Source organism: Netta rufina (genome assembly GCF_964035555.1).
Source record: "Netta rufina genome assembly, chromosome: 5".
NCBI classification, from domain to species: Eukaryota; Metazoa; Chordata; class Aves; order Anseriformes; family Anatidae; genus Netta; species Netta rufina.
In genome coordinates, this window is record NC_140128.1 from 3,889,315 (window position 1) to 3,915,008 (window position 25,694).

The 25,694-nt window shown below is 37.4% G+C and overlaps 1 protein-coding gene across 2 annotated transcripts in view; it reads left to right on the forward strand.

Moving 5' to 3' along the window:
• Positions 1-25,694, forward strand: part of PDE3B (phosphodiesterase 3B) — an 89,886-nt gene that overhangs the window by 22,453 nt on the left and 41,739 nt on the right. The gene's annotated exons all lie outside the window — the stretch shown is intronic.

Below are 25,694 nucleotides of genomic sequence, written 5' to 3' on the forward strand. Positions count from 1 at the left end.
CTTGGCTGTTTCCTAAGACCAGTTATAACAACAACAAAATTGAATTGTTCAGCCTGGAGAAGAGAAGGCTCTGGGGAGACCTCATTGCAGCGTTCCTTAGGGGGCCTATGGGGAAGCTGGGGAGGAACCCTATCAGGGACTGTAGTGATAGAACAAGGAATATTGGCTTTAAAATAAAAGAAGGTAGGTTTAGATAAGCTACTTGGAAGAAATTCTTTACTATGACTGTGGTGAGGCCCTGGAACAGGTTGCCCAGAGAAGCTGTGGATGCCCCATCCCTGGAAGTGCTCAGGGCCAGGCTGGGTGGGGCTTTGGGCATCCTGGTCTGGTGGGAGGTGTCCCTGCCCATGGCAGGGGTTAGGAATTTGATGAGCATTAAGGTCACTTCCAACCCAATCCATTCTGTAATTCTATGATTTCCTAGTAACTCCCACCTTTTTATGGGATATGGAACTGGTATTGAAAAAGCGTAGTTCTAACCTAGAATTCTGCAAGTGTGTGCTTAGTGCATTGGCTGCCCTTTCAGCAGTAATCTGGACACTTGTTTATGGGCCTTTGCTTCTTATCATAAGTGAAATTTAAAATATTATCTGAGAGGCTTCTGACTGCTTCTATATGGGAGGTTTACCAGCAGTGAGGCTGGGGCAACCGAGTCTCCTGGTTGTGCTGCCCATCGAAGCACTGTTGAATCGTCTTGTAGCCCTTCAAAATTCCTCAAAGTATAGAAGAGTTGGAACAGCCAGGTGTTCCCTTCGGCACCTTGATTGTTTCCAGACGCAGCAGCAGAAAAAAATGATGCTTTGTTTCTCAAGGGTGTTAGAAAGCTGGCAATTCATTTCTTAGCTGTCGTGGTGGGAGGTGTGATGGAAAGTAAGTTCGGATTCCTGGAAAAGTAGTCTGTAGAGCCCAGAAAGCAAGCTGGAGTGATTTCTGAACAATCACAGAATCGATGAGGAAGGCTTTGGTGAATTTAGGAGAACCAGTTTTTCTGTAGACTTCTCTGTCTTGATTTCCAGGTAAACTAATTTTGGACTAGATGTCCTTTGAAGGCCCCTTGCAACAGAAATATTATATTTGATTCTACTCAAACCTTTTGCTGTTGTCAGTTCAGTTCAGTTTGTTCAGTTCTGTTGTTCAGTTTGGGATCAAATACTGATTTTTGGCTTAAATTACTTTTAGACATTGTCCAGAAACAACATTATTGTGTTGTAATGGCAGGTGCAGCTTTGTCCCATTTCTGACAGCAGACAAATAAAAAGCCTCAAAAAAATATTTTGAGGTGAACAAAACCAACATCAAATTGTTGTTACTTGCTGCTTTTCCTTGCTTTGATTTTATAGAATCTGGGGATGAACTGTGTGAGATGGTCTGCGTGTCTTGAAGTCAATATTTCAAAAATGAGGATTATCCTTGTTTACTGTCTTTTATGTAGTTTTTCCACTTTGCATATGGGTGGTGGCTTGGCAGGGGGTGAGGGGGGAGTGGTCCTGGTTTTGATCACTTCCATTTGTAATTGTAATAGTTCTTGTGTTAGCTTGAAGAAAGGAGATTTTCTCTTTTGGTGCAGTTTTTCAGTCAGAGATGTATACAGTGAAAAACTAGTAAAAAGCATACACAACCTCTTGTCTGAGAAACTAATTTTATGTCAAGGGCTGAGAGTGAATATGCTTTATTCAGATTTATATATATTTTGACATATAGCTATATGTTAAGAGGAATATGAAAATAAACATTGTTTTTGTAATCATGACTCACTTTTCTGGTTTCTTCTCTGCAGTGGTCTTTTCCTGGCCATTCTAGTTTTGGCTTCTTTCTTCATGTTTTCTTAGAGCCAGTAGGAGGAATGCTGTGAGCACATGCGGGACAGACTCTCTCTGTTCAGATGTCTAATGTTACAGTGCGCTGGGATTCCCATTAGGCCCAGCTCTAATGAGAACTCCTTAAATTCCATAGCCTGAAGCTGGAGAGTGCCTGCTATAGGTGTAATATGTGAATTTAACACTTCCAATAATATTTTTTTAAGCTCGTGCAAATCATTCAAAGTTGTGTGTTTTTTTCTTCAATAGATTTTGACAAGTGTAACAAAACCACATTCTTCATGTCTGTACCTTACTGTCGGTTTTCAAGACCTTGTGCCAAAGCATGTTGCCGTAATACACATTTTTTAATTTTAATGCAGGTGAGATGCAATCTTTTTAGAATAATTCCAAAAAATAGACAATATTTTCTTGCAGAAATTAAAAATAAAATAAATTGGAGAGGGCAGAGGGGAAAGAAAACAGTGGACACCTTGCACTTAATTTTCAGTGTTCTGTGATTTGGACACTTAACCATTTAGCCATGGCTTGTAACCATTGTGTGAAGGTTACAAACCCTGTACTATGTTGTTACAGAATGGGAAGTATCGGGCCATTCAGAACTTGGGCTTTGTTCTTAAATTGCGATGGACTGATGGAAGAAAACTGTATATTCACTTTTCACACACTTTTTTTCTAAATTAAAGTTCTGGAACTGGAAAATAAAGTTTGAAAAGCTGTCACAAACTACTTTTGCAGCTCTACATGTTTATTCTTGAAAGTCTTCAAAATGATTTTTGTCTCAGGTTATTTAAAGCAGAGCACTGTAAAGCAGAGCAGTAGAGCTTTATTATATAGTAAATGCTATACTTAAATGCTAGACTTTCTAAATATTTGTCTATTTGGAAAAAAATGATGGGATGATTATTTCTATTGCTGCAGGTTGTTTTGTGAGATCTTTTTGCTTTCCTGCTCTGGGAACAACAGAGCTTTGTCCCCATAAACAGTTACCCGATGAAGTTGTTACTGGATTTGAATTTTTGTTTACAGATTAAACAGAAGTGAAAGAAGCTGAAAGCTTGCATTCCAGAACTGGTGACTTCTGGGGAGGGGGGAATTGTACCATTTAAAATAGGGAAAAAGAAATCTATTGCTCTTGGTGGAGTAATAATGACTGCGAATTATTTATGCAGATCAATGTTCTTAGAAAATCCAACAAAGCTTTTAGAAAATATTTTTTTTGTAGGTTTATAGATTTTTTTAAGTCCTTTCCCGACGCTATGGTGAGTCCTGCATACTGTCATTCTCCTTCAATTGTAAACATAGTTTCGGTACTACCACTTTTGCACCAAACGCTGTTCCTAAGCGACTGCTGACGTCAGTTGGTGCAGCACAAGAAGGTTTGTGTGTTTATCTGCTGTGGGCAGACTCTTAGAAAAGACGAAAGTATTTAACTAGATTAGGCTAAAGAGGTTGCTGCTTTAAATATGCATACATACTGTTTGCAATGTCGTACTTTATTTTTTCTGTGTTTTATTTTGATTAGCAGTTGTATCTTCTTTTGCATATGCCACAGTATCCAGTTTACAGGAGAGGATCAGGAGGGGTACATATTCTCATTGCAGTTGCTTTAAAGGGAAAGCATTTTTTCTTCTTTTCTATAGCACAGTTAGAATAATTTAAAAGCAGCATGAATGTCATAGTATAAAGATTTCAATACCTTATTGCAAGGCTAGAAAATAAGAGTATTAGAAATGAAAGCAGGCATACAATTTCCAGTTCAAGTGAAACATTTACTCAGAGATTTTTGGCTAGAGTCTATACATTTAGAAACACTGGAATGATACTTTTGGAATATTTTGCTGCACGCTTTTGTATTAAACAAAATCAGAGTATAGCTGGTTTAGGAACCGTTGTGAATTTTTATTTGTTCTTAGTTTTACTTGCAACACACCCACACTGAATAAAAATTACCTGGGGGGAAAGGAAGGGAGGGGGAAGAAAAAAACCTCACCGTTGTATGAAAGTAAAGGAAATAGTAGTGGGACTGCAGTTAGGGCAGTGCAAAGAGAGAAGCTAGGCAGTTTACAGGAAGTAGTACTACACAATGAGTTACTAAGGCAGTAAGAAAAATTGCAAGTGTTTCTGGCATAAATCTTGTCTTCAGATTGAAGAATAGAAGCAACAAATTTCAGAACTAAGTAAAAGTTGAGAACAATTGCTCCAAATTAAATTAGATTTTATTTTATTTTATTTTTATTTTTAAGAGAATGCTTGTGGGACATAGGAGCACATTGGTAAGCACAGAAGTGAACAGCTAAATCAGGTTCAGACCAAACGTAGCTGTTTTGATGGCCTCATTGGTCTTGAAGTCCATTTCAATTTTGTTATGTTTCCTGTACTGGTATATTGTGTTATCTAATTTGGCCTTGAAAACCTCTGAGGCTGGAGGTTGCACAGCCTCTGGGCACTTTGCTCCACCTTGCCCTACTGCCTGTCTGTCTTCATAATGAGAAACATTCCCCTTATATCTAGTCTGAACCCCTCTTGTTTCAACACACTCTTGTCCTCCCACTGTGCACTGCTGGGTACAGCCTGGCTGCCATCTCGATGACCTCCTAAAGGACACTGGCAGGTGGTTGTACATCCCCCCGAAGCCATCGCTTCTGCAGGCTGAATAAACCCATACTCCCCAACCTCCCCTCACAGGGTTGAGTTTTCGGTCCTGTGGTCATCTTGGTGGACCTCTGCCAAACTTGCTCCGTTTTAACGATGACTTTTTTGTGTTGGAGAGTCCAAAAGTGGATGTAGCATACTAGGTATGGTTCAAAGGAGCTAAACAGAGAGGAATAATCCCTTCCCGTTAGTGCAGGACAGGATAAGGCTGGCATTTTTTGCTGCCAGGGTGCGCTGCTGGTTCGTGTTGAGCCCCTCATCTTTCCCAGATGCACAGCTCCACTGCCTGTGCCTTTGCAAGGGATTCTTCCTTCCCAAGTGCAGGACCTCACCCTGTCCCTGCTGAACTTCATGACTCCAATTGACCCCTTCCTTCAGCCTCTCTAGGTCCCTCTGGATGGCAGCCTTGCCCTTGTGTAGACAGTCTGCTTCACCCAGTTCAGTGCCATCTGTGAGTGTGTCTTGTAAATGTTTTCTGTTATTCAGAAAAACATAGTTGGTTTTAATTCTTTTTTCTTTTTTCTTTCTTTCTCTCTTTTTTTTTTTTTTTTTTTTTTAAGTATTTGTGAGTGCTATTACTTCTCTGCCCTTAGTGATTCTTTTTTCTAGGTTTTCAATGAATTTTCACCCCCCTTAACAATATTTTCTTATGATAAAAATCTCCTCTTCAGTTTTTTCAGTAACGAAGGAGTTGGAAAATGACGGCGAACTTTTTTTTTCAGTCAACTTTTCTTAAAGAAATTTTGAAGTAACTTATGAGTTTTGTTAGTGTAAAAGTAAAAATGGCTCAGGTCCATGCAGCTTAATATTCTGTCTACAACCCCAGGTTTTTGACTGAGATCAAATTCAACATCTGCTAACCTCTGGTTTTGACTGAGGTCAAATTTAACATCTGTTCTTATCAGTTAAATATCTCCCACATCCTTGACCTGAAAATGTCATATTAAACAGATTTTTTGGGACTGAAATATGGGCTAGAACTCTTCCCCCAGCTCCCATGCATCTGCCTGTTATTGCAGTGTCTCCAGGAGCAGCACACGAAGGGAAAATCAATAAGAACAGTAATCGTAAGTAGCTGCTTATCACTTCCTGCCTATTACAAGGGCTAGTGTTCAATTAAATGCATTAATGATCACGGGGGGGAAAAATAAAGCAGCCATAATCAGAGGCCGATAGAAGGATGAAGAATATGAAACATATGATGCTCTTTTTCTCCCATCCTGCCTTATGCTTCCACCTGTTTTCAGTTCAAGGGACTTTCTGATGTGGTTTAGCTGTTTAGTGACAAGTGGCTCCCTTTCAACTTCTGAGAACTTCTAACTTTGCCATGTCTCCCGTTGAACTTTTGTAAACTTTTTGCATCCACGTGTTCCTTTGATAAGGCAGGTTACTTAAAGAAAAAACTGCTTTCTGTTTTGGACCTGGCTCATCCTTGCCCTTTCTAATGGCTTTTGGTTCTTGTGCTGTGAAAAAGTAGTCTTTTGTGTTTAACTTGCTACTGACTGTTCCTCGGGCAGAATTTGCAACCATCATGATTTCAGCATAGTGTGACACCTAGCAGTGAAAATAACTAGTTTGTTTAAAAAAAAATAATCACTTTAATATGATTTCAGGAACCAGTTTATATCAAAGTTCACGACTTCGTGTATTCTTAGAGTGAATATATTACAGTAATATGTAGTTTTCCTGTTTTCTGGAAGATAATTGTCTGTCCTTGCAAATTTTTGCTGCAGGATGTGCCACTCCAAGTGTTGCCCAATGATATCAGACAGTCTTTTGCAAAATACCTGGAGACAAATGAACAGAAGAAAAATCTGTTCACTGAGAAATGATACCATTCTATAACACTGATTTCCTTCTGCAGGGGAGATGTGTCAATTATGCGTAGTGTGAGTAGGGATGGAATTGATATAACTGTCTTTGCATAATTACAGAGAAATGGCTGCATCTTGGACACAAGGTCTGGGTTTTTACAGGTATTTGTGCTGCTGATTCTGCTCATGTTCAGAGAGCAAGCTGTGTATTTTTGATAATACATAGATTATTCCAAAAATTGTCCATTGTGTTACTGACTTCAGAAGGCAGCCACAACAGAAATCTCAGAATACAATTCTATGAACAGAAAAAAGGTCACTCTTTCCTTATTAGGTCACATGTTAGGAGTAGAAACAAGCAAGCCAGAACAAAAAAGATAGAAACTCATTTATGATGTACGATCTTACAACAATTCTATTCCGAATTCTCAAAGCTATTGCCCTGGGATACCATTAAAATTTCCGTTAAAATTAATTCTAATCAAAATTGTGTAACTTAAAAAAATAGATATTTAAATTGTTTGCCACTTTAAAATTATTGTAATCTCTTCTTGTATTAAGGAAATAAAATATTAAAATGATTTCTTTAAGAACACCTGTGGTTTAACTGTAATTACCTTAAATTGAGACAAAGCAACAGGCTTTTATTATTTTTCCTAATTGCAGTACAACCTATAGTAACCATTCTGGGCTCAGGTTTCTTGGTTACCATCCCGTATGTTCTGTTTGTGAAACTATAGCTGGGCTCCACTCCAAAAACTTCTCTCTGGAAATTTATAATAGGCAAAGGGGGAAGCCTTTCTCTTTAGACTTGCAAAAAAACAAAACAAAACAACCCATGCTGGTTCTTTATAATTTTTTGGTAGTTTATTTGTTGGATTTTTATTTTTAGCAGTCCACTGTTACTTTTTGAAAAGTGATATTTTCAGTGCAGTATCAACATCATTAATTAACATTAGTATTAATGCTGCATTATTTTCTCAATCAGGCATTTTTCTTTGGTTTTCGGTACATTTAAACTGACTATACACAACTCTAAAATTCTGAAACTGTGTAGAGTCAACAGAATCTTTCAGAAGCATTTTGTTCATTTACATAGGGAAAATAAGTTTTAGTAATGAAGTGGAATAAATAGTAGAGATGTGTTAAGCTAGTATGAAACATACTGGAGTTGGAATAGTAATTCACTGATGATTGGCTAACAAGAGGCTTTTGTTGTTCTTTTCATTGTTTATACAATGATTATGAAAGTATAAATTTGATCTATTTTTGATCCTGTAAATTTCTTCTTCCCACTTTCCTTCGATTCTCGCTTTTATTCCAGACATACAATTAAACAAGTATAAAGCTAATTTATTCAGAAATGTCCTGAAAGGCCATGATTCCTCAATAGATGTGGTTTAATTTTTGTTAACATGTTTTAGACAGCAACTAGAAGGACAGTTGGCTGATAAGATGCATTTACAAAGTTATAACTTAAGTATGCTTGGATGCAAGTGGTGAAGACTTTTTTTTTTCTGTCTTTTTAGGCCAGAGTAAATAATTCTGAGGTATAGTCCACATATGGCTGCCAGAAAACGGAAAGTTTTATAGATAAGCTACTCATGACTGCTGAAAGAATTAGTTTTAACTCAAATGTAGTAATACTTCGCTCAGTCTTTGTGGAGATAATTTGAACGCATTTTAAGGCTTTATTTTCTAATTTCTTTTTGAGTAGTTCTTTATTGGAGGCAACCACTTTAACTGATTGTACCAAGAATGGACTCTCAGCATATTTTGCAAAGAAACCCGAGTCATTCTCTTTCTGCTTTTGGTAGCTTTGCCTCATTGGTTTATTTCAGAAACTGACCTTTCATTTTGGCCAAATACTCGACTGAGTTACATGCTGCATGATGTTACAGTGGTTCCCAGACTAGATGGGATTGCTAACGGTTGCTAACCCAGTTTTGGTTCCTGCAGTTGCAAGGGGAATTTCATTCCTGACACAAAACCAAACTGCTTGTTAGTATGAGGAGTTCTCACCATGGAAGAAATGAGGCTTAAAAGCAAAATTATCACAACATGGGAAATAAAATTGGCATCTATACTTTTTGGAATAAAGGCAAGACAGGGAAAAGATGATATTTCTTTCTTCTACAGGAATCATTTACTATTGCCATACCGTGACTTTATTTCTTAAGGTTTCTTTCAAACGGATTTATCCCAAAAGAGGATGTATCTTGTGGTGTAAAATTTTGTGGGGACATACCTAACTAGCTCAGGTACTGCTGAGGGCATGTTTGCAGTAGCACATAATTCTTCTCAGGCTGTGAATTCTGGGAAAGGAACTGAGCAAATATTTAAGTATTGAGTCAATGTTGAACTCGAGCCACTGTGGCTACTGAGCTAGTACTACCTAAGCTAGTTAGCTTGTAGTTTGCAAGGAGTTTTCTAGCATACTTCTTGCTAGCTTGTATGAATGAACTAGAAGCATCTAAGTGCCTTCAACTACTATTTGTAGCTCTTCTGTTGTAGCGGAAATAGGCCATATGATGTTACATGTCCTGTCTGACTTTTCTTGGATTTTAAACCTGAAAAAAAAAAAAAACAAAAACCTAGAGAGATACTCATGACTTAATTTATCCAGTACTTCAAACAATCTGTTAGTTTACTGAGTTAATATAAGCTTATCAGTTATTATTTCAAAATGTTCTGGGGGAGGGGATGAGATGTATATTGTTCTGAAACATGCATTTTAGATTGCCCTTAATATGTTCTCACTGTATAGCACACAAGCCATAACAACTGACATAAGTCACATTATGCTATTAAATATTACTAAAACTTGAAAGATTTTGTTAACATGATATACATCTTAAGTTGCACTGATGTTTTAAGCAATGCTTTGATTAAATTTTATGAATTTGGGAGGAAAAATGTTCATGTGCTTTAATGATATCTTGCAATGTTCTTTAACTGCAGCATTATCTGCCTTTAAAGCCAGTGACCCAAGTCTTCAAAAATTAAAACCTTTTTTTTTATATTGTTAATTTAGTTCTCTTGTCCCCACACTGGTATTGAAATCTCTAGGTTCTTTAGCACTGCTGAAGTAATTTGTGGTAGAATAAGCTTTGAAATGTATTTTGCTTAAAAGCATGAATTTGTACTTTCCTCTTAAGATGTCTGTTCTGCATGAGAGAATTATCAGGAAGCTGTACCTCTTAAACTGGGGGAAGAAGTGGTATCATTCAGTTCTTGGCCTTCAGTAGATGACATCAGCAAAGTATGTATTAAAATGTATAAAATACACGTGACTCACATTAGAATTCACTAATTGTTTTATTCTGTAAGCAGTCTATCTAATTCTCAGTTTGTGAGTCATACCGACTTTTGTTGTTTTTCATAAACAGATTACAGTAGATTTTGAATCCATTGATTTTTAGTGTAATTGCTAGTAATTGAGCTAAAGAAATAATACTGAAATCTCTGTGCAGACCTGTTCCTGAAGAAAGATTTGATGAATTTTTACCCAGTTAATTACTGAACCTTGTGTTTTTTTTTTTTTTTTTTTTTTTTTTTTTTTTTTTTTGTTTGGTTTCAAGTGAAGAATTATGCAGAAGAATCCTGGAGTAAGAGGGGTACTGGTCACACAGCAAGCTGAGCTGTCACTGCTTAATCAGGTTGGCGTCTGCTAGGGCCTTGCTACAGCATGTAGGTGCTACAGCATGTTTGGAGATGGATTTTTAAACCTTGCTAATAGCTTCATTAACTATTAAAAGTGTTGAAGCAATGGTTTGATAGATTGGACCACTAGAAGTTGTTACTAAATCCTCTGTAACAGAAAAATGTGCTTCTAAGGTCTATAAGGATTCCTCGTTGCCTTGGTAGTATGCTGGATGTTTCTGTTACACGTATTTTAAATGGGTAGTCCCTTACATGAGTCTTTATCAAGAAAGTTAATAATTCCTAGTGCCATTATGGCTAGAAAGAAAACAGTGGAAAATCTTGCAAAAACTACTTGCTAAACCATTTACTAATAAAATGTTTCATTAATTTTTGGCAGAATGTCTGCTTGCTGTATTACATATAATCTGAAGAAAGTATAAAATATACACACTCATCTATCATAGAATCATAGAATCATAGAATATCCTGAGTTGGAAGGGACCCTTAAGGATCATCAAGTCCAACTCTTGACACCGCACAGGTCTACCCAAAAGTTCAGACCATGTGACTAAGTGCACAGTCCAATCTCTTCTTAAATTCAGACAGGCTCGGTGCAGTGACCACTTCCCTGGGGAGCCTGTTCCAGTGTGCAACCACCCTCTCTGTGAAGAACCCCCTCCTGACGTCCAGCCTAAATTTCCCCTGCCTCAGCTTAACCCCGTTCCCGCGGGTCCTGTCACTAGTGTTAATGGAGAAAAGGTCTCCTGCCTCTCGACACCCCCTTACGAGGAAGTTGTAGGCTGTGATGAGGTCTCCCCTCAGCCTCCTCTTCTCCAGGCTGAACAGGCCCAGTGACCTCAGCCGTTCCTCGTACGTCTTCCCCTCCAGGCCTTTCACCATCTTCGTAGCCCTCCTCTGGACACTTTCCAACAGTTTCATGTCCTTTTTATACTGTGGTGCCCAGAACTGCACACAGTACTCGAGGTGAGGCCGCACCAGCGCAGAGTAGAGCGGGACAATCACCTCCCTTGACCTACTAGCGATGCCGTGCTTGATGCACCCCAGGACACGGTTGGCCCTCCTGGCTGCCAGGGCACACTGCTGGCTCATATTCAACTTGCTGTCTACCACGACCCCCAGATCCCTCTCTTCTAGGCTGCTCTCCAGCGTCTCATCGCCCAGTCTGTACGTGCAGCCAGGGTTTCCCCGTCCCAGGTGCAGGACCCGGCACTTGCTCTTATTGAACTTCATGCGGTTGGTGATCGCCCAGCTCTCCAACCTGTCCAGATCCCTCTGTAAGGCCTTTACGCCCTCATTTGAGTCCACAACTCCTCCAAGTTTGGTGTCATCAGCAAACTTGCTCAAAATACCCTCTATTCCTACATCCAGATCGTTTATAAAAATATTGAAAAGTACCGGCCCTAAAATGGAGCCTTGAGGGACCCCACTGGTGACCGCCCGCCAGCCTGATGCAGCCCCATTTACCATAACCCTTTGGGCCCTGCCCGTTAGCCAATTGCTCACCCATCGTATGATGTTTTTATTTAGCTGTATGGTGGACATTTTGTCCAGTAGGATCCTATGGGAAACCGTGTCAAAAGCCTTGCTGAAGTCCAAAAAAATCACATCAGCTGGTTTCCCTTGGTCCACCATACGGGTGATCTTATCATAAAAGGAAATCAGGTTAGTTAGGCAGGAATGTATTTATTAATATGTATTAATATGTATTTAAATAAAATTAGTGGAAAGCTCAAATTCAAACAAGGTGGCTGTAAGCTGTTGGATGATACTGAGTGAGTAGAGTTGATATTGTAACTAGTAGATAAAAACTGAAATACATATAATCACAGTAAAATCAGAATGTTAGAAGCTAGAATGAGTATCTTTTCATTGAGATGTACTATGCAGTGTCAATTCTGTCAAGAGTTACTACTGAATATCTAATTCAATTGTTTAAGTGAGTAAAAAGATAAATATTTTTTACAGATAATGTGAATATATATCTTGAGCTGTGTATATATATGAACAACTATGGAAACTACACATATGAACAACTATAGAAACTCCTCTAGGCATTTCTCTGCTCCTCTGCTATCAGCTAAGAAACTAGCTAAATAGATAAGTTTTCTTGAAACTTAAAAAAACAAACCAAAACAAAAAACTTGTTGTCCCATCAGAGATCCATCCTGTATTTTGTGGCACCTTGAGAACTTTAAACTACATTAACATATCTTTATGTAAATTGGTTAGATTTTATGAGGGTGGGATGCTCAGATTACGTGGAAATCTTTACGTACCATCAATGATTGTTTATTGAAGCTGCCAATCAGGGAAAACAGAAAATGAAAAGCAACTGTTAGGTTCTTCCTGGGAATATTTAGAATCTGCTTTAAGATAGCAATTGGAGATCATCCCTGTATCGGTGATTGCAACGTCAGTGATTGTTCAGAATTCATACTGGAACAATGCAAACCAGAAGATCCACTACACCTGTGCTTAAATAGAAAATTTATCAGTCAGAAAGTTTGTTAAGCTGAAAGAGGGAAGTAAATAAAGCGAAATTCCTATAGGCAGCATTGGGCCTATTCAAAGACATCATACTGGAAACTTGAGGTCCCACCCCCCCCCCTTTTTTTTTTTTTTTTAATAAAAAAAGTGAAAAGAAACATGCCATGATAAAAACAAGGCAGCAAAAGAGGCTTAAAGGAAAAGTAAGTGCTCCTGAAAGAAAGTTAGGCTTCTGTCTAGAACATACAGGTTAAATCTAATAGTCGGAGACAGGTGAAAAAGAATTTGAAGAGCAACATACAGAAAATACAAAAATCAGTAATAATATTTCAAATGCATTAGAAACTTGAAGTCACTGAGTGTCTTTAGGACTGATGAGCTCTCAGAAGCAGAGGGAGAGTCTGTATAAGATGAGGCCATAGCAGGAAAAGAAATTATTTTTCTTATGTTCACTGTGAGAGAACATAGAGAAAATTCTGTCCCTGGAAGTTTACAGGCAACGCTTCAGAGGATTTAAGTGTTTTTAATAAAAACAGCAAAATTTCAGGGCCAGATAGTTCAGGCTCAATGTTCTCAAAAAAAAAAAAAAAAAAAAAAAAAGAAATAATTCAATTGTTGACTGTAATGTGCAGCTTTTAACTTAAAATGGGTGAGGTCCCAGTGGAGTGGAAGACAGCTGATGTCATATCACTTTATGAAAGTTCCTAGGAGATCTCTTAAAAACTGTTAGCCAATAACGATGATGTTCATAGCAAGCAAACTGGTAGAAATCATAACAAACATTAGCATTATTCATTTCAGATAAATACGGTGCTTTGAGGGAGAGTCAACACTGCTTTTGTTAGCAAGTCTTGCAGCAAACAAAACTGCAACAGTATTTGGAAGGGGTCAGCAAGTCTGTAGACGATAAAGATCTATCTGACACTGGCAAGAGTGGAAAAGAGAAAAGAAAGAGGTAACAGAGCTAATAAAATCTATTGCAACAGCTTTTATACAAGGAAGGATTTATGGACTGTGGCTGCAGCAGGACAAAAGGTATCTACAGGGAGAGTATGACAGTGAAATCATGAATGACAGGGAAACCCAACTTCCCAGGGGTTTGACTGGATCCAACAGCCATGTAGTTCCCTATATCCTTCTGCTTGTCTTTTAAAAGTTGGGTAACAATCCTCTGCTCACTCTGAGCTTACAGAGACACCAGACATCCAGTGGAGACATTCCACCTAGTCCAGTCCAGCTTCCTTCATCATCTTCAGCTTGATCTGCCTCTGCTCTGGATTGCATCGTGGGTGGTACCCTAACCTCTGGAAACAGACCAGATACTTGGGAAGCTTGAGGCCAAAGGAAAGAAAGCATTGGGCATGTTGGGCTTCTCTATATCCTTTGTCACTCAGTCATCTTTCCCGTTCAGTGATACACTAATGTTGTCTTATACTCCTCTGTTGTAGAACAGGACTGGAAATTGAAGAGGAATGACCTTTATGCCACGTGTGCATCATCTTTGTGAAAATCTGCCCTCACAGCTCTGTTTTTAAGATGGTATTTCACGTATACTCAATAAACCCTTTTTATCTTTAGGGCACAGCAATTGAAAATTCCACCATAATGTGCACAATCCTATCTGAAGTGGTCTTGGCCTATAATTTCAGCTCTGAGCTTGGGCTGTGCCCCAAAACTGAACAGGAGGATGGTTTCTTCCACTCTTTATCTCTTCCTTGGCTCGTCATGCATGATTTGATAAGGGATAAAAACGGTGGGGGAGAAAATACAATAAAACGTTTTGGTAAGCAAAAGGAGAGATGCTGGGAGCAGAGTTTCAAATGGTGGTTTGAACATGCATAAGAATGGGATGTTTTATATCTGGAGTAATGAGATTGACATGCTAGTCGAGGAGGTTATGATGAGAAGCTTGAGAAGTAAACATAATTAGAGAGAGATGAAGAAATGGGAATAAGCAGGCAAGAGATGGGTCTAGATTTATGCTAGAAGGGACAAGGCTCTAAATCTTGTATTTGGGAGAGCAAACAAAAGTTTGTGCCTGCTGTGGAATGCTGGAGCCTGAAAGACACTGTCCCCCCCCGTTGCAAGAAAGACCTGAGAAGTGCTCCTATGGAGTTTTACCCTTACTGTTATCATTTTTTTTGCGTGTATGTCAGATCTAGGGTGAGTCACTAAAATCTAACTTTCATAGGTGGTTACTAATTGTATGGGTTTGTTTGTTTGTTCCCATTGAGACTGTGGATCTGATGTGCAATAATGGTAACCATCCTCGGCTATCATCTATACCTGGAACATCTAAAATCTACATGAGTGGTGAAAGAAACTGCATGGTCAATTCTTAGCATCTAAATGTATCATGATGATTTTTAGTCTTTGTCTATCTGAGATACTAATCAGTAAAGTACTTCAATATCTTATGAGCATTTTGTAACTAAATCTGTGGGAATGTTTGTTAAGTATTCAGGTGTTATGGTAAGCACTATATCAAAGGCAGAGGAAGTGTATTTGTTGAGTGATTTTGAACTGCATTCAGCAAGGATGGGGCCATACTCTGAACAATAAAAAAGCAGAATACTGTACTCATTCTGTGGACCTGATCTGTTGTTCTTTTTTTCTGAGTGTGACAACTGACGTTTTGCTGTATTCCTCTTGACAGACCAAACTCCTATCTCACTAAGCCATCTGTAAATCCCTTGCAGCTAAATCCTCTCAGTTAGTCTGTATGCTTCTATTTCAATTTAGGAAATATCACGCTAACATGTATGTAAGCATAATTATTGTGCCAGATTAGGCTATTTTATGAGATTAAGGATTTCATAGGTATACGTTTCCTCCATTGAATTTTGAAAAAAATGCATTCCATTCACTTGAGTCAGTGATGGTGAACTACGTACACACATCACCAAAAAGGAATGTGACAGCTAATTAAACAATTGTTCTTTGCAATGGAACAAGTTCTGTTGCTCATGAATTGAAATTATTGTTTATAATGCGTCTGCATGTCACAGTGCTATTGTGATCCTAAAACGTTAACCACGATATTTTTAATGTCAAGAACAGCGTGAGTGCTGCTTGTATATTAAACATCTGTATTACAAATATATGTAAGTATAGTATATTTTACATTATTGTAATTCAGCTTTTCATATATTTCAGTTATAATATTGCAGTTTTGTGTGTATTAAAGCACTGTAATGCTTTTAAGAAACCTACATTTATGCTTTACAGTTTTGCTGGAAATGTTACGATACTAATGGCTCTAAACTGACGTCAGGTATACGTGATTATGATGAAGCCTTTGATTTTCCAGCAATAATTTCTTTTTTTTTCCACGTGCAGGTTAGATGTATTTGGAAGAATTAATCTGTGCAGATAATGTGAAATATGCAAAAAAATCTATAGCTAATATGATGTTTTGTCTCAGGGTTGAAAGTATGACAAGTAAGGATCACTTTGTGGTTGAAATAATTGAATGACAAAACATCTTTGTCTGATAGTGTTGTTATCCTGATAACCAGCCTATTGCAATTGTCTTTGTCTTGGTCTGTCTTTAAAACATTTGTCATAAAGCTCTCATCTTTCTTGGAGAAGGTAGAGACTTTTATTTTTTTATTTTTTTTTTCCCAAAAATTAACATTATAGAAAATTCATCAGAAAATTCATCTTTATTCCATTAACAGTTTGGAAGGTTTATGGTAAAGAATATATGAGGTCACATAAAATGTGTGAAATAGAAATATTGAATTGTTTCTGAACTTACAATGGTCTGTTAACCTTTTATGCCATAATTGTTTAGATGTGAGTATGTTACCTTGCCATTGTTATCTTATCGGCTATCCTGCAGTAATTGCTGATGGATTTCCTTTTATTCCCTGTGTAATAATCCATTCTCAGTGTATTTTCTCTGAGGGGTGATATCTTGAAGCATCTTGTTTTTTAAAAACAGAGGCTTCAAATGGAGCAGCTGACAAGTAGCAGCTTGCACCACACTAATTGCCTAATGGATGCCTCTGAGAGGGCCTAATGCTTTCAGAAACATCCCACTTCACTAGGGTAGATCCAGCTCTGTGAAACTGCAGCACTTCGCATATCTTGAGTCATGCATTATCAACGTATTTCCACCAGCTAAGAAACCAGGTAATTCACATTTCCTGGAGTTGAGGCATATATGTTGAGAGATTAGGATTTATCAGATTGCTTTGAAAGATCATAATTTTAGTGCTTTTGTTACAATATTCGTGACTTTCAGGAGGTTTTGTTGTAGTATTGTAAAGAAAGTGCAATGTAACCTGGGCTTCTGCTTGTACAGAAGGTCTAAGAATGTTAAATGTGTTGGCTTACTATTGTCACAAAACAAATATTAGGAATCTCAGCATTTGCTGTTGGTTTGAGTACATGTTCAGTTAACATAATTTTGCCCTTGTATTTTGACCCAGGAGTTTAACATGGTGACTTAGTTTTAAACTGATGATGGAAATATCTTGATTTTTTTTTTTTTTTTAATTAGAATATTTCACTATTCCATATACATGGTTTAGGTTAAAATTGTTGAAGTCTTGTTCGCTTCTTGTTGGACAGCTGTCTCCACTGCTGGCATCCGAGTTATTCTAAACTGAGTGGAAAACAGGTCTCAGACTTTGATTGCCTATAGTGTTATAAATGTGCTGTTCAGAATGACAGACTTCATCTGTTTACTCTGTAGTATGCTGATCTCTCAGCAGTTTAACTTTTTCCTTTCCCACCAGCCTCTAGTAATTTGGTTCAAACTTTTGCATGTTAATAGTACAGAAAAGTCAAATTTGCATCTTTTACCACGAGTAGTCTTTCTCTGTACAGACTGATGATGCAGTAAGGAACCAGTTATGAGGGCAGCTCATGAATATAAATAGTCCCCTTTTACAAGTATTTTGCCAAGGTCAGTGGGAGAGAGGAGGGAGGTCAGAAGTAGCTCCTTAGTCGCAATCACATCTGGAGCTGAAACAAACTCTTCCTTTGTCTGTAGAAATTTGGCAGTGCTTTAGGGTTGCCGGAGTTTAGATGCTAAAATCTGGGACAATGGCAGAGAACTAAACTGTGCATAGATTAACTGTGCATGGAAAGTACAATTTATCTGTATAATAACTACTTTTCCGGATGCCCCATAGCCTTGATTTCTGCATGTTTGGAAAAACAACTGTTACCACAGAAATACAGGAAAAGCCATACCCTATATGCTTTTCATAAAACATCAGATTTGACCGCTAGATCATAACATCTTAATTATACAGGACATCTGGCAATCCTGTGAGGTTCAGTCTGCATTTTTTCCCGCATCACAGAAAAAATATTAATGCATCAGCAGAAAGCATTCTTTGGATACAGTGATTATTGTTCAAGATGGCACTACTGGCACTTGGTTTTGACCTCTCCGCTTATTTCTGCTTGGCAATGCCTTTCAGTATTGTCCGAGTCCAGACTAGTGTCTTCTCAAAGCAAAAATATTTTTGTTTTCTCTTATCTGTCAATCTGTCCACTTAAGTAGCCTCTGTCATCATAACATTGTAAAATACAACTGAGAAATCTCCTTTGAGTGGGGAAAAAAAGCGTGTCTGTAAGTTCAAAAAAGAATAGTGTTTACATGATTCTTCTCAGTTTAATACTGGCTTTTAAAGAAATTGTCTTGGGAGTGTAAGCACTTCAGGAAAAGAGGATGCGGGTCACTTGCAAAAAATAAAATGAAACAACATTAGCAACTCAGGGATGGAACGTTTTTATTGTTGCTACAAGGAACGTGACAGCCAGGGAACATGGCAGTGGGTGCTTTCTAGGTATTTCCCAGCCAAAGTAGTCTCCTCTCTTTGTATACAGCAGTTCTTTTTCCTCCATATCCAATGTGTCAAAGTGATGGAGTACATAAATTTTTTCTGTAATTATTGACCAGTTTTGTAGTTTGACTGAGCAAATACTATGAGTATGTTTAATGACTGTTAAATATAGTCTACAATAATGCCGTAAAGACAAATCACTGAAAATATGCTGCAGGAATATAGACTCTTGGCTGTGAGCTAAGATACGAATCCTTGTATCCTTCTGTCCCCTGGAACATTCCCAGCAGTTTGAAACACTGGAGATGGTACTTTACCACTTACCAAATTCCAGACCTTTTATGTTACAGTTCACTTTGCCGTAGAGATTTGGGAAACTTGGGAAAAGTACTTTTAAACTACCCTTCGTTAAGGGACATTCATCTTCTGAGTACAAATGATTTTTTCTCAGTGAGAACACTAATGACCATGGCAATATAGGTTTGAACATGAGACAGTTATGGTAAAAAATTTCAAAGTTGTCTATTTTTTTTTTTCTTCTGCAACAGATGAGGACTGGTTCATTATCTGTTATTTGTGCTGGAGTGAAGGCAGGAGCAGCACTGCTTACTGTGAGCTTCATCTGCCCATTGCAATAGCCTTCATTACCTTACTAAATAGCCTGGAAAGAGAATTAAGTTCTTCCAACTATTTGATTTCTAGCACCTCAGATAGTTTGTTAGAATGGTAGCATGAAATAAGATACACCCCTAGACCATAAAAAAAAAAAAAAAAAAAAAAGTCAAAACCCTTGTCTGAATCCAGTTTTTAGTAGCTGTGTATCAAATTATGACCCTTGCGGATAATACAGACTGGCACTAACCTCAGTTAACATCAGCAGCTCGAACCATTCTGAAGAAGGAAAGCTTTTCAGGAATGTCTTTGGGAGGGCATCAATAGCCTGTCTCTGAGAAGGTTTGTTCACTTATGAGAAAGCCATATCGTGAACCATGCGAATAATCAAGTGATTATGGGGGGACAGTTATTTTGGATCAGAGCAGAAAATGTGCTGAGGAACGATGAGAGGGAAGTACTGGGATTTTTTTTTTTTTTTTTTTTTTTTAATTAAAATAGAGAAACTGATGATAAAGAAAAAGCCTACAGGCCAATTTCACTATCTTTTCATGCAATTGCAAATGTCTATTGGTTGGGGGGATCAAAAAGCAGATTGACATTATTACAGATTGAACACATCAGAAAAGAAGAGTCACTTTATACACAAGTTCTGTTGTTATGCGTCAGTCACATAACTGCACTTTCCAAGTTAAACTTGATTTTGCTGTATTCTTGCACAAATGGACTTTTTCACAAAAACCTTAAATCCTACTCTTCTTACAGAGTACGCAAAACAAATATTGCATTAAAAACACATTCTCTTTATATATATATATATAATTTATATATACACTATAATATAATTAATATAGTATTATATATAATATAATAGTAATTATATATAACTACGTATTGGCTTAAGCTGCACCTAATGTCAGGCAATATGCTTGGCAGGAGTACCGTGATGTAGTACGGAGAGCTCCATACCTGTGTTCCAGTGGGGCTGACCGAAAATCTCCATACGGCCCTTCAAGCATCCTCAGTACCTTAGTGACTGACAAATTGCTTTTTGTTTGTTGAGTGGTCCAAAATACGGTTGTGTTACCACCATTAATTTGTTGAGTAAATGGCAGGCTTCAATATGTGCACAGAAGGGTTTCCTTAAGTCAGTCATTAGCTGGGTAAATCTAGTGTCCAAACAGTTCATAAGATTGTTATCTATCTGGATATTTTTATAGGTTTTGATCCTTTTTGTTTCATTACTTAAAGGTGGAAAAGGCATTTGTGATTATTGACAGTGAACCTAGTGTCAAAATTTTTAAGGCTTACAAAGCTGAATTCAGGATGATAGAAGCCACAAAACTGTCCTATAATTGAGGCTGGGCTAGCTATTGTCTTGCATGGTCTCAGTGCTTCCCTGTGACGTGTACAGAAACAGTGAGGCAGTGGCAGGAGAGAGGCTGCAGCTCCTTTGCACCCCTTCACCTTTCCTGGCGCTTTGTCATGTTATTTGCAGTTCTGATGCTTTGGGTTCATGTGATAGACAGGATTATGTTCTTATATTTCCGCTTTTAGAAATGAGTAGAGCAGAAAGAACAATTCCTGTAGAAGTATGCTTATTCAGTAAGTAGTATCTGAGGTACAATACATATTTTAGCTAGGTTTCCGGAGAAAGCAAAGTATGTGTGGTTCTGCCCAGCAGGCAGAAAGGTGCAGGAGAGCATTTGTGCTGTCTGTATTGGCCTGTGCAGCTGTCCCCTCTTGCCTGCTAGTTTTTGAACCTGTTGCATCACTTCAAAATCAATCAATAAATTGATAGAGGAGTAGTTATTTTACTTGTGATGAAGTTCTTTAGGTTTTATGATTGTAGTTAGGAAAGACATGTGAGCTCCACTACTTGGTAGAGGTTACCCATGGGAGAGACATCACAGTTTTAAGTGCACAATGATTTCAGTTTCAATTTAAAATGTTGGTGTCATTTTTTTGACTGTTCCTTTTTTTTTTTATCCCCATGCAATATTTTATTAAATGAATCTTGAGGCATTTATACTGTTGTTTTTTTTTTTTTTTTAATTTATTTTTTGTTGTTTTTTAAAACTTTGATAGCTGAGTCCTTTCCAAAAGATTTGCTAAAATTATGAGGAGCAGAGTTCCTTTCTGTAAATCTTTAACTACATGGATGGCAACAGCTTATCAAGCAGAGTTTCCCTTCTGCCTTGTTATCCTGAAGTTTCTGAAGATGTAGCCTCTTTTCTGGTTCTATCCTACTCCAGCTGCTCCTTCTCTATTCTAAACAGGTCTTGTCTGAGTAGGCACATGACAGTTACATACCTCTTTACAGTTCTTCACGTTTTAAATCAAAATTTGCCAAGTAATTTTGATGTTTTGAATTCTGGTGTACCACGATATTAAGTATAGTTATAACATGTGTGTATCTATATCTATATCTATATCTATATCTATATCTATATCTATATCTATATCTTCTGTAAGTGACAAGTCAGAATTTGGGGAGAGAGGGAGAAAGTAGGAAGAGAGAGAACTGATTTAGGACTCTCCTCAGTTTTATTAGCTTTGAAGACAAAAAATAACTTTTATACCCTTCTTTGGGGCAGTAGCGTTGAGGTAGTAACATAGGTAGAGCTGTATTCTTCATTTTAGAGTATCTTCTACTCTAGTGACAGCTGCCAGGCAGTGATGCTATAATAATTTTTTGGCAAATAAACAATCTTAGAATCTTAGTATGTAGTCAAATAAGATGAAACCCACCATCACCACATAAGGCATATTTACATGTTTAATAATGCTTCTGTTTTGATTTTTTTCCATTATGCATGTGGATTAGTGTTTGTTCTCTTCATAAACATGGAGATAGTCTCCTCAAATTCAGGTCTTCCTGTTAATATGTCAGAATACTAAATATTGTCTAATATTTTGTTTTTATCTCTAACATAATCTGCCTTCTGCCTGGTGAAGAGATGGTCTCCAGAGATTGAAACATGCACAGACCTTAATTTCCATGTATTTTGACAATTAGTGAAAGCTGTGCTGTGAAAAAAAGAGCAGTGAAAAAATCAATTTGATATGATACGACTGCCAAAACTTACTCAGATGTGCTCAGCTTGAATCTTGCTACCTGCCAAAAAAACTAACCCTAGCTGCTTTTTGGTTCCCAGATGGAGAGGATTTCTTTATTACATTCTTTTTTTCTTTTTTTTCTTTTTTTTTTTTTTTCTTATAACAGCAAATTATATGAAACTCAGATGGTATTACCTGAAAGAATATAATGCAAAAAAAATGTTTGTTTTACTTTTACATAAGTTGGGCAAAAATGTCACTAGTGTAAATATTTATTCACGCTTTTGTCTTGAATAAGTACCCTGTATGTTTTGAAAGAAAGGTAGCATTACATGAGTCTTGGACTTAAACAATTATTTAAGCTATCTTCCTACAATTTAAACATTGTAGTTTGGTTTCACATTTTTAGAAAATCTTGCTAGCTTTTAGGTAAAATTGAATTTCTCACTGTATCTTGTGTAAAAGCTGCCAGAAAGATTGGGTGGTGCAGCAGCATCCATACACTAGCTGAGTGTTGAGAGTTCCTTCAGGCTGTCTTACTCTTTCAGCCCTGTTCTGAGCCCCAAGATTCAAAAATGCTTGCATAATTGGGTACTGTTTTGTGACTTATTAATTGCTCTCTTGGGTATATAGTTGCATGTGAGCCAGATTGGCTCCTTTCCCAGCTTGCATCACTGGCAGCTGTTTTGCTTGAGGCAGATGGCTTGTAAGAGAAGCACCCATAAATTAGGGCATTGCTACTTTTCTCAAACCATTTTGTGAGTGAGAACCTGATAAGATGACGTTTCGAAGTGTTTTCTTGTATGCCCTAATAAACTTCTTTGTGTCTAAACAGTACATTTTACAGTAATCTCTTTTTTAAAGCATTTCAGAGAAATGTAGATTCTACAATGGAGTCAGCATGAAAATTTTATATTAAGAGCGACTGATGATATTTTCTACACAAAAGATTGTTCTGGAAGAAAAGAATTAATATCAAAAAGATGAAAGAGCCTTTATACTGAGAGTAAGAGCATTTCTAAGGCCTGTAGCTAGAGAAGAAATGGAATAACATGAGTAGACCACTAATGCTTTCCTAACATAAGAGTTTTAGACGTATTTGCTTATAATATTTTTCTTCTGGAGTTAATGCTCACAGTTCCCATGTGCTTCTGATACTTCCCGTGTGCTTCTCATAGTTACACTTCCCATATACAGTAATAGCTGTACGTGTATTTCTACAAAACTGCTCCTAAGGAGAGATGTAAAACTTGTGCAGTTTCCTTGTAGCCAAGCACTAGAATTTTTCTCCACCCATACGTTCATTCTGCAGTTATGCGCATATCACTGCTCTGGCAACTGGAAAACTTCTTGCACGAGCAGGATCCAGGGACAAGCACGTAAACATTGCCGTAGTATGTCTTTACCAGCACAAACCAAAACTCTTATCCTATAATCTTCATTTCTTACAGCTATATAGCAATTTCAATCCAGAAAAGTTTGTTTCTTTTGTCTGTTTCTTCTTTTGTTTCTGCACTGCTGTATTTTTAAAGCAAATTACTTTTGTTGTTGTTGTTATTTTTTTTCCTAGTTTGTTCCTCAAGGATTCTTCTTTATTGTTGACTATGCCTCCACTCCTCCAGTGGATTTCAAGAGCCATCTTCACCCTAGACTGCTTCTGAAATACGTTTCTAAGTATGTCTTCACAGAAAGGCCTGCGTTTGAGAAATGTGGTATGTGAATTGGATTCACACTCCAGGAAAAAAACGATTACTAGAGGAAATATCAATAATTTCCTCTAGTGAAGACCTAAGCTTTTATGCTTTGATGGCAAGCTGGGAAGGTTTTTAAATTCAGGTTAGGCTCAGATAGGTCTCATGTTATGAAGAAGGGAAAAATAATTGATCTCTAATTCAATTTAGCTTGGAGAAAATAGTTTTTCTTTCTTCCATGGGGAAACAAAGTTCTTCAGATGAGCTGTCAGAGCTTTTGATCTATGATATTGGTCCAAACTGCCTTTATATATGGACCACTGTTAAATCTCTGTGCTTCATTGCCTTCTTGCCTTACCTTGAAGATGTACTCGGAAGCATCTCTGCTCACGAATCAGTCACAGAACCAAACTGTGCTTATCCTGCTATTGTTTATAAATCATGTTGTAGTTTGATGATTTAAGTCACTTAGCTTCTGTGGTTATGACAAGTGTTGGATTATTTGTTTTTCATATTTTTAATTTTCTCTAAATGCCAGATTTTCTCATCTCACTTCTGAGAGGAAATGCTGAAATATAATGGTGGTCTTTCTGCTCTGACCTTGTTATTTAATTCCTCTTTGTATGTGTGAGAGACACTGGGTGTGTGCATATTCTTTTGAAGGAGAGAAGCAAGTTGGAATTTGGAGGTAGATATGAACTATCTCTTGAACTGTATCCAAATCAAAATTATTAATTTTCTTAAATTACGTTAATCTGGGGAGGCTGGGCTTTCTGAGCTTCTTCCCAGCATGTAGAAGTGAAGTGATTTAGAGCACTCAAGTTAGCATGCATATGACATAATCTAGATCAAATATTTCAAACAATCACACATTTTCTCTTTCAACTGAAGTTAGCTACTGTGAAAAGACCCAGACGTTCTCCTAAAAAACAGGCTCTAAATTAAACCTGTCAGTAGTTATGGGCTGGGTGCAGAAATTACTACGATCTGTTTTATGTTGTATGTAAGGAAGGAATAAAAATAGTCCTTTTGGGACCAATATTTCATAGCTTCAAGTGTCTCCCCCCCTCCCCTGCCTTTTTTTCTTTTCTTTTCTTTTCTTTTCTTTTCTTTTCTTTTCTTTTCTTTTCTTTTCTTTTCTTTTCTTTTCTTTTCTTTTCTTTTCTTTTCTTTTCTTTTCTTTTCTTTTCTTTTCTTTTCTTTTCTTTTCTTTTCTTTTCTTTTCTTTTCTTTTCTTTTCTTTTCTTTTCTTTTCTTTTCTTTTCTTTTCTTTTCTTTTCTTTTCTTTTCTTTTCTTTTCTTTCATTTCTTTTTTTTTTTTTTAAATCTTCTGTTGTTAAAGCATAACTTGACTGCTTTTACTTCTCCAGTGTTAAGAGATACTTTCGGCAATTGGTGACATAATTGAAATGAGGGCAACTGTGGTCACAGAGCTCCAAACCAGGAGTGTCCTTTTGTGGTTGTAATGAACTGCAGTTAGTAATTGGTCTCAAATGGGTGTCACTTCTAACAGATGTCTACTTACCTGTCTTTATTAACCAAGGAAGCACCACTGCAAAGTGTAGGCCAGGAAATTTCAAATCATTGCTCTGAAGGAAAGAGGGGTTTGAAATAAAGACAAGCTTTGCTTTTCTCTTTCTTAAAATGTGGAAGTAGGGAAAAAGGAAGTTAACATTAAAAGCTGTTAGCAATTTTCAGGGTTTTTTAGTCCACCTCCCTCAAAATCTGAGAGAGGTTTATGGTTTGTTTGTTTTTCCTGCCATCTACTTCCTACTGACTGATCTCTGGGTCAAATTCTCTGGTAATACTTATGGCAATTAGCCTATGTCTTGCTGATCTAATTGCCCTTATAGGCCAGCTGACTGGCCTTGGCAAAAAGAACCACAACAAAGTTAGACAGCATGAACAGACAGACTGAAGAAAGAGACAGAATGGGGCAGGGCAAGAAACCATAGAAGAAATTGTACCTTCTTTTCATTTATTTCAGACAAGGTTCTGTCAACCTGTTTTTATATTTCTGAGTTTATGGCTCCTGACTTTGATCCCGTCCTTCTCTTTCAAAAATTTGGTCTGTAAAGTGTCTTTATT